The following is an 8,999-nucleotide window of genomic DNA, read 5'->3' as shown; positions in this document are numbered from 1 at the left end:
TGTGAGTGAGTGTTTTTGCTCATTGTAACAGAATAACGTTCAATATCTGGCAGTTCTATACAATTTACTGCATGTTAAAGTATTATATTAACAATTTAAAATGACCGTAATAACCAGACGTTGGCTTTCACTTTCACTTATCAGCTTTCAGAAAGCGTTGGAATTCTTCCGTTACATACTTACGGGAATGCAAAGTGTGCTTGTGCAAACGTATCGTCGGCAGGATTGTGTGAAGTACTTGAAAGTGATACTTGAGGAAAAGTACAAGTATCTCACCTTTTAGAATATTACTAAATATTACTTGAGTACTTGAGTATATGAGTTGAGTATTACTTGAGGCGAACAACTTCAAACAACATTCAAATGAACCTTCTGTCATGAATGGTGACAAACTCTCTCTCTCTCTCTCTCTCTCTTACGTCACCAACTCTTACTACTTGAGTAACGAAGATGATTATGGTATATTTGTATCAGAGTAAAAGCACACATTTAATTTAGGAAATGTGGTGGAGTAAAAGTAAAAGTTGTCAGAAATATAAAGTACAGATATGTGAACATTATAAAAAGATCTGTGGTGTCGTCTACGTACATGAAACACAGGTTTACGCCACAACTGAAGGTTCAGGAGAAAAGAGCAAAGAAAGGATTAGTAATCATACTCATAGTCATGATGAGTTACTAAAGAGCGACATTCATATGATGGCCCACCGTGATACTGTCCCTCTGTGCAACTTCCTGTTTGTGTGTGAGTGCTTGTGTGTGTGTGTCATGCCCTTGAGGCTTTGTGAGTCACGCTGTGATGAGTCTGTCAGTCACGCTGTGACAGAGACAAGTCAGACTCAAACGCTCATCAAATTGCACAATCATATCACATCTTCTCTTATTTCAGTACAGATTTGACTCCACTCTGTCTTCTGTAAAGGACTTGTTTTTATTACGTTAGTATCACTGCAACATTATGAGTTCACCATCAAATTTGATTCCTTTACTCAATCAACCAATCAATCAATCAATCAATCAATGTTTATTTATATAGCCCTTTACAACTCGAACCAGGTCCCCAAAATCCTTTACATCAAATAATAAAACATACAATATAAATAGGAGTAATACAATGTACATGTATTTTTCATACAAATATAAAATATAAAATAGAATTAATAAAATGAAAGAACAGAATCAGAAAATATACACTGAGAGCAGAAAGAGTCGTTAATACGTCCTTAAGTAAAATGCATGTTTATCAAAGTTCCTGCTGCAGAAATCACCCTGTTAACTGACCATCAGCGCCACCTGCTCATTCAGTGATGGACAAGAAGCAGCTCTAAATGGATACTTCAGGGGTTTCTAATGTGGCTACATCAGGTATTGACACATTGTCAGTGCTGCTCTCTGCTCTCTGCTCTCTGCACTGAGAGCGATGCTGCGTTCCTTTTATAAAGCTGGGCTAGTCTTTGGGAGGACGATGGGAGGAAACTGTAAAACACACACATTCAGTCACACTAGCTCGTTTGAATTAGCAGCTAAAATGCTATCCAGCTGAATTTCACGTGACTGGACATAATAGGAAGTCGCCAGTTGCCGTGACGTCAGCTGATGAGCACAGACTTGTTTGTTGCAGAGACGTAAGGGAGAGGCCAAACATGAGTAACATTAGTGCCCTTTCCCACCCCCACCCCACCCCCCACCCCCATGTGGAGCGTGGGGTCATTTCCTGTCAGGCACCATGAGAGGGAACATTTCATCCTTCATCTCAGTGATAGCAGCAACAATCACTGATACATTTAAGTGCTGTAAATGCAGACTGTGCAGACACTGGTACGTGTTTATCTCTTTAATAACTCGAGAAAAACAAAGAGATTTGCATGAAACATAGAAATGTGTTGGTGTTATGAGACATTTTCATCTGGTCTTGAGCACCATCGTCCCCTGTGAACTGTGAAGTAAAAATAAAAAATTGTAATCGTTTTCCCATGAACCTCAGGGGACGTTCAACGAGGCCAGAAACACAGACTATAAATAAAACTGGTTTCAGTCTCTTCTTGTCTGGAGACTGAAACCAGTGTGAAAGTGTCTGAGACCTGTGTTCTCTGGAATAAAGGTCTCTGGTCTCCAGGACTAGTTTCAGCTCTTCTTCAATACAGCATGCGGTCGATTGTGTAAATGATGGTCGCGTTTAGAGTCAAACAAACCATAAACCACAGCATGTGATTGACAGCCAGTACAACACAAGCTCAGGACGTCACATGACTCCATTTCTATGAAATATTTCTCGACTCGGGGGAAACTGAGCGAGTGAAGCACGATTATTCAAAAATAGTAAAACAAAGCTACATGCAAAGCTGGATTGAACCTGTCAGATTTCACTGGGCACTTTCACAGTTCCACAAAAATATTCCACAAAACTTGACAGACTGACTTTTTCTCATCCTTATGATGAATAGCCAGAGAGGACCTGATTCTAGACCTGCTGGATCCTGCCACAGGGTTCCCACACCTTGGTTGACATCAAATTCAAGGATTTTTCAAGCATTTTCCAGGACCAATTTCCTCAAATTCTAGAATGAAATTTAGAATTTCTATCTATCTATGTATCTATCTATCTATCTATCTATCTATCTATGTATCTATCTATCTATCTATGTATCCATCTATCTATGTATGTATGTATGCCTGGTTTCTGTGTTGTCATGCATATACAGTGTGTCTGTAGAGGTGAACAGCGTTGTTTCCTGGGTTGTGTGACATCAGCTACTGTAATGATGTGATGGTGAATGTGCAGCAGACACGTTCTCAGTCAGGCTCCACCCATGCACTTCCATGTATGGTCACTTCTGGTTATAAAAACACAGCATTGGGATGGATGAAGCAGTAAACTGGAGGCTTCAAAACAAAAGTGATACAGACAAAATTCATCATGGATGAGGATAAAAAAAAAATGAGTATTGATTGAACATGTCTGATTGGAAGTGATGTATTTAGTTGCATCTCATACGTCTTTTACGCAGAAATAACAATAAATAAAGGTATTGTACCTGCATCGTTATATAAACCTGCAAAAGAATGCAATGGTCTTCTTTCCCGTTGCCAGTAGCAGAGTTTATCTTTCTCTTTCTTTCCTCCAGAGTCGTGTTTGGCATCACAAACACCCAGCATGCAACACACAACAAAAGAAACAAAAGAAAGCACCACGGTTGTAGATCATTACTTGAATAGAGAAGGTGCAGATTCTGTGACTGGACTGGAAAAATAGAAGTGTGTGGTGTGGTGTATAGTGTTTTGTCAATAGGTAAGTTCATTGTTCATTTCACCATGGGAGAAATGCACCATGCATCTAAACAAACCTCACTCAGGAACTAATAATGGACCTTAAAAATGCAAAAACTCTGCTCCAGACATGTCTGCGGTACATTGTATTTTAGGGTTTTAATGCTGAGCATGAAGCCTGTTTAGTCATTTTTCATGTCATTTTTAAAGTTTTCCATTAAAAATGACTTCTTTCAGAATGACTCTGCTGCTACAGAAATACACCAACACTGGATAAGTGTGAATAACATTTGAATAATAACAATGTATACAATCATAGAAACAAAGACAGTATGAAGAAGCTAATCTTCCGTCTGGTGGTGCTCTCATGACTCTGAGTCTGCCAGAGCTGAGGTCAGAGGATAGAGTGTGTCCTGGGGGGGCGGGGTCATCGTGGATCTTTGTGGCCCGACGGAGGAGCCAGCTTGACTAGATCTCCTCTAGGCGTGGGAGTGGGGATCCAGGTCCCACTTCTTCCCCATTGATGCTCAGGCCTGAGTGTCACATGGTCCTTGTCCTCTGGAAGTCAATGAGAGAATTGAAATGTTCTTTTTGGTCAGTTTTGTCTAGATTTTAACATTACTCAAGTTTTATTTTACTGTAATTCTACTAGATATTTGTTGCCAGTAAGTTACTGTTGATTTAACAGTAAACGTTTAACAATGCTGCACGTGTTGCACAATCATTTGACTGTGGAGCGAATACTGCGATTGTGTCTAATCCCACTGTCGACAAAAAAGTGTGTGAGCGGGTATTAGTGGGTTTGATGTTACACACCATGTGTATGTTGGTTCTGTTTATGTTCTCACCAAATCACCTGGTGAGAACATGCCTCACGGTGCCTGCACTGTCATGTTCACGTCATGTTCAACCCTGCATGTGGCAAAGAGAACCAATCCACCACTACAATCAGTGGTGGGATTGAAAATCAAATCAAAGGGTATTTTCTGGCTGCAGGTAAATGGCCAGACTTGCACAAACATGAAGGATTCCTCTGCCGCCCTCTAATCCCTGCAAAGACGAGCACCGCCTGAGGACGAGGCCTGTCTGTCTGTTGTTTACCTGTGACAGAGCTCCTGATCACACCCTGCACCTCAGCCCCTCTTTATCCCTGCTGCATGCCTGTCTATTGTCATGGCGTAGGTGTGGTTCCTCTTCACAATTGCAGTCATTCACATGTCAATAGAAGCAGCAAATCCACTTTAAAGACAGAGAAAACAAAGCAGGAACGCAGTGACCTTCATTGTTTTTGAAAAGGATAATGAGGGGAAGTCTGCAGTGTTGTAGTGAGCTGAGCTACCAGTTACTCTACATTTAATTAAGCTTCACTACACCAAAGCTACCCCCAGAGAATTGTAGCATGCTAAGCTACAGCAACATGGCAAAGGTAGTTTAACTACATTGAAGCTATTTCTTTTTCATATATATATATATGTATGTACGTATGTATATATATATATATATACATATAAATATGTATATATATATATATATATATATATATATATATATATACTGTATATGTATCAAAAGAATAAAAGAATAAAAGGATCAAAAGAATAAAGACCTGCTTCAAACATCTCTGTGATGTTTATTTTGAACTATGCCATTAAAGACAATGTGCGTCTAACTCTGTCCAGGTCACCAGGTCAACTCTCATCAACTTAATTAAACACATGACATATTTTGACACTGACAGTATCTGTAAGGCTTTTTATAGTTTATATATAAGTTTATATCTGATGTTTATGTTTATTTTAAAAGTTGTGCTTTCACAGGAAATTATAAGTAATGTTTTCATGTCCACTGTCGTAGTGACACATCAGAGAGAGTTGTGTGTTGGGTCGGTCGTCGATCACTGACGTCATTCAAACACAGATCTGTCTCGAGGTTCGGCCACGGCTCCGTCCTCGAGATCAACGCGGCTCAGTCCTCCACATCCACGGCCATCTTTCCATCTTGGTGACGTAACTCAAGCTAATCTCTGTTGTAGGCATCAGCCCAAGGATTAGTCCGTGATGTCACCAACATGCGGAAGCGCTTGTGTCGGCTCCACATACACGGCCGCGCATGGCGGTGACGTCATTGACTGATCCTTTTATTTCAGACCGCGGTAGAAAACTCCGCTGCGCTGAGCTTCATGGCGTGTTTCCACCGGCTCGGCTCGACTCGGCTCGACTCGGCACGGCACGACGCGGCACGACTTAGGTCGCATCAACACTACAAAAAAAAAGTACCTACTTGACGTGGGCGGAGCCATCACTGCAAAAACATGCAGACACAGGTGTGTGTGTGTGTGTGAGTGAATCCTTACTGTCTCTACATGTTTCCCCTGTGATGGACTGGTGACCTCATGACCTTGTGACCCCGTGACCCTGCTGGGATTGGCTCCAGCAGCCCTGTGGTCGACAATGAATGAATGAATGAATGAACCCTTCCACAGTCAGGGATTTTGTGGGATTATAGTCAGGTGTATGATTAACCAGTTCTACCAAACAGGTGCTTGAAACACAGTCATTAACTGACCCATAAACAGTTACACACCCACCTAAAACCTTTACACAATACTGTATACACTATTCATTTGTTATATCTATATTTATTTAGTGTTGTATTATCATTATTATTGCTAAAACAATTTTATTTATTCCATATCTTTAGAAGTCTGCAGCCGGGTACTGGCTACATTTGTATGTTAAAATAGTTTTTAATAAAAACGTGAAACCTTCACTTAAGGAAAAGGGGAATTCAGATCACTATTTTTAAACCTATCCCAAGGAGATTGTAGCATTTTGTCAGAATTATGGCTTTGAAATAGCGAGTTGTTAACAGGTTTATAAAATGTGTACAATGACTGTATCAGACTGTTTATACTCGAGCGTGTGATCAGGTATCAGACATTGTCGTGTTAGCATTAAATTAGTGTAATGTAAATAATTGCTGTGTTAACATCGCCGTGCAGACTAGCTCTTCATGATTTACCCACAAAGTTACCCACACAATCTGTTGCTAGTGTTTGTTCCCAATTGTCTGTGTTCCTGACTCCACTGTGTCTCTGGATCTGTGTGTCTCTGGTAAGATGCTCTACACTTTGCCTGTTAGACTGTTTCCGACTGTTTTGACACATCTATCCACCATCTTCACTTTTATGAAGACATGTTCCCTGATTTTCTCTCTCCTCTTCCTCACATATACAGTACTTCACACACTGGTGTAGTGAATTAGATTAAGACGGAGCGAGAGATGGATGTTATTTATTTCATTCATTCATTCATTATTTTGTCATTTGTTCATTTTCTACGCACTCTGGTTAAAATTCTTCAGCTCCACTCCAATCACACACCGTGGTGAATACAGGAGAACCATATTTATGATTTCCCCCCCAAGTACCACCAGAGGAAGCTTGCGTACCACTGGTGGTACACGTGCCACCGTTTGAGAACCGCGTTATTTCCTGCCAGAGGGCGGAGCTCTATCAGAACATATGCCTAAAATGACCCAGCCATTGTGTGGTTGCACAGGTCACCTGACCCTGGTTGACCTCAGCTCTGTTTTTCTGTAAGACTTAACACTTTTGCTTCGTTCTCACGGCGACCGCAGGATGATTTTAGTTCAGAGAAGTATCAGAGACGTTCACAGGAGGGTTTACCTGTTTAAAACTTTTTTTAACAGCTCAAAAACAACATGCTTGTCTTGACTTGTCTGATGATAATTATGTGTGTGTGTGTGTGTGAGAGAGAGAGAGACTGCTAGACGAGAAGTGAAAACAAGAGGATGTATTTCACTTCCTGCCTGTGAAAGTCATGCAGTGATTCATACTGTTGTGTACAGAGGCATACATACATGCATATATACATACATATATACATACATACACACATATATACACATACATACATATATAAACATATATACATACATGCATATATACATACATACATATATACATACATGCATAAATACATACATACATATATACATACATACATACATATATACATACATATATGCATATATATACATGCATACATACATATATACATACATGCATACATATATACATACATACATATATACATACATACATGCATACATATATACATACATACATATATACTGTACATACATACATGCATGCATACATACATATATACATACATGCATACATACATACATATATACATGCATATATACATGCATACATACATACATATATACTGTACATACATATATACATACATACACACATATATACATACATACATATATACATACATACACACATATATACATACATGCATACATACATATATATACATACATATATACATACATATATGCATATACATACGTATATACATATATACATACATGCATACATACATATATATACATACATATATACATACATATATGCATATACATACGTATATACATATATACATACATGCATATATACATACATACACACATACATATATACATACATACATACATATATACATACATATATACATACATACATCACTCCCTGTAATGCTGACTGGGAGCGGAGTGGGAGTGAAGTATTGTTTTCGGTGGTTCTGTCTGTCTGTCTGTCTGTGTGTGTATGTGTGTGTGTGTGTGAGGCTTGTTAGAATTTGTGATAGACACACACACACATTGCAGAATTGTAACCCTGTCAGACGCTCTACCACTGCACCACAGAGTGTGTTACACATACAGGCCTACAGAGGCTTGCTGTGTGAATGGGGTGAAGTCTGCCATCTCTGATTGCCTTGTTTGTTTACTGTTATTAACCTAAATGTTAGTCTCATTCTAGTTATTTATTTTACTGTTTGTGTTACTTTTATTGTTTTGGGTTATATTTGCTTCATTTGTTTGCTGTTATTAATTTCACTTCCAGACTTGTTGTTGTTGTTGTGTGAGTGTTTTTATTTGTATTGTTATCGTCATTGACAGTGTTTGCTGTTGTGCTGTTGAGTTGCATTGTTGTGCAATAAAGCATGTTAATGTGTCGGCTGCTACTTTGGTCATAGTTAAAGTTGCTGACGTCCATGAAAACCTCTCAACCACATGACAGGGTCTGCTTTCCTGTGCAAGTGTCACAGACTCAGAGTGAACGTGACGTTGTTGTGTGTAAAGAAGTGACTTCAGCCGCTCTGCACCACCGACTGAGGCGGGTTGTGACTTGACACTGATTGGAATGCACTTCAACCTGAATCCTCAGACTAACTCATGTTACTGTGCAGAAAGTGATTGAGTTTATTGCTGGAGTGTATATTTTGTGTGTTTTACTGTGCGGTGTGTAGCAGAAGGTGAAATATAATATGATATTCCTACTGCCTTATTGTTTCATGTCTTTGCTGTTTTATTGATGTGATCATCAAAGCACGTTGGTCGACCTCAGTTGTGTTAAATTCATTTTGAGCATTGTAGCGACCCCTGGTGGACCTGGTGCAGTGGTGGACCCCTGCAGCTTTATCTGTGGGCTTTTTTTTGTTTAATTCACCTCTTCTTGGTACGTCACATGGCCTGCAAATACTGTATCTGAATGCATTTGTTTGTAAGTTTTAATCTGTAAGCTTTATATAAGGTTATTCCACCTACTCGCAGCTCTCTGATGCATGTGTCTCCCCCGTGTTCAATTATACTTCAGGTATCTGTGGATGTGAAGAGCGCAATATAACCGA

This window comes from Solea solea, chromosome 15 (assembly GCF_958295425.1).
Source record: "Solea solea chromosome 15, fSolSol10.1, whole genome shotgun sequence".
Lineage (NCBI taxonomy): Eukaryota > Metazoa > Chordata > Actinopteri > Pleuronectiformes > Soleidae > Solea > Solea solea.
The sequence above is the reverse complement of the archived record's forward strand: the minus strand, read 5'-3'. Positions refer to the sequence as shown.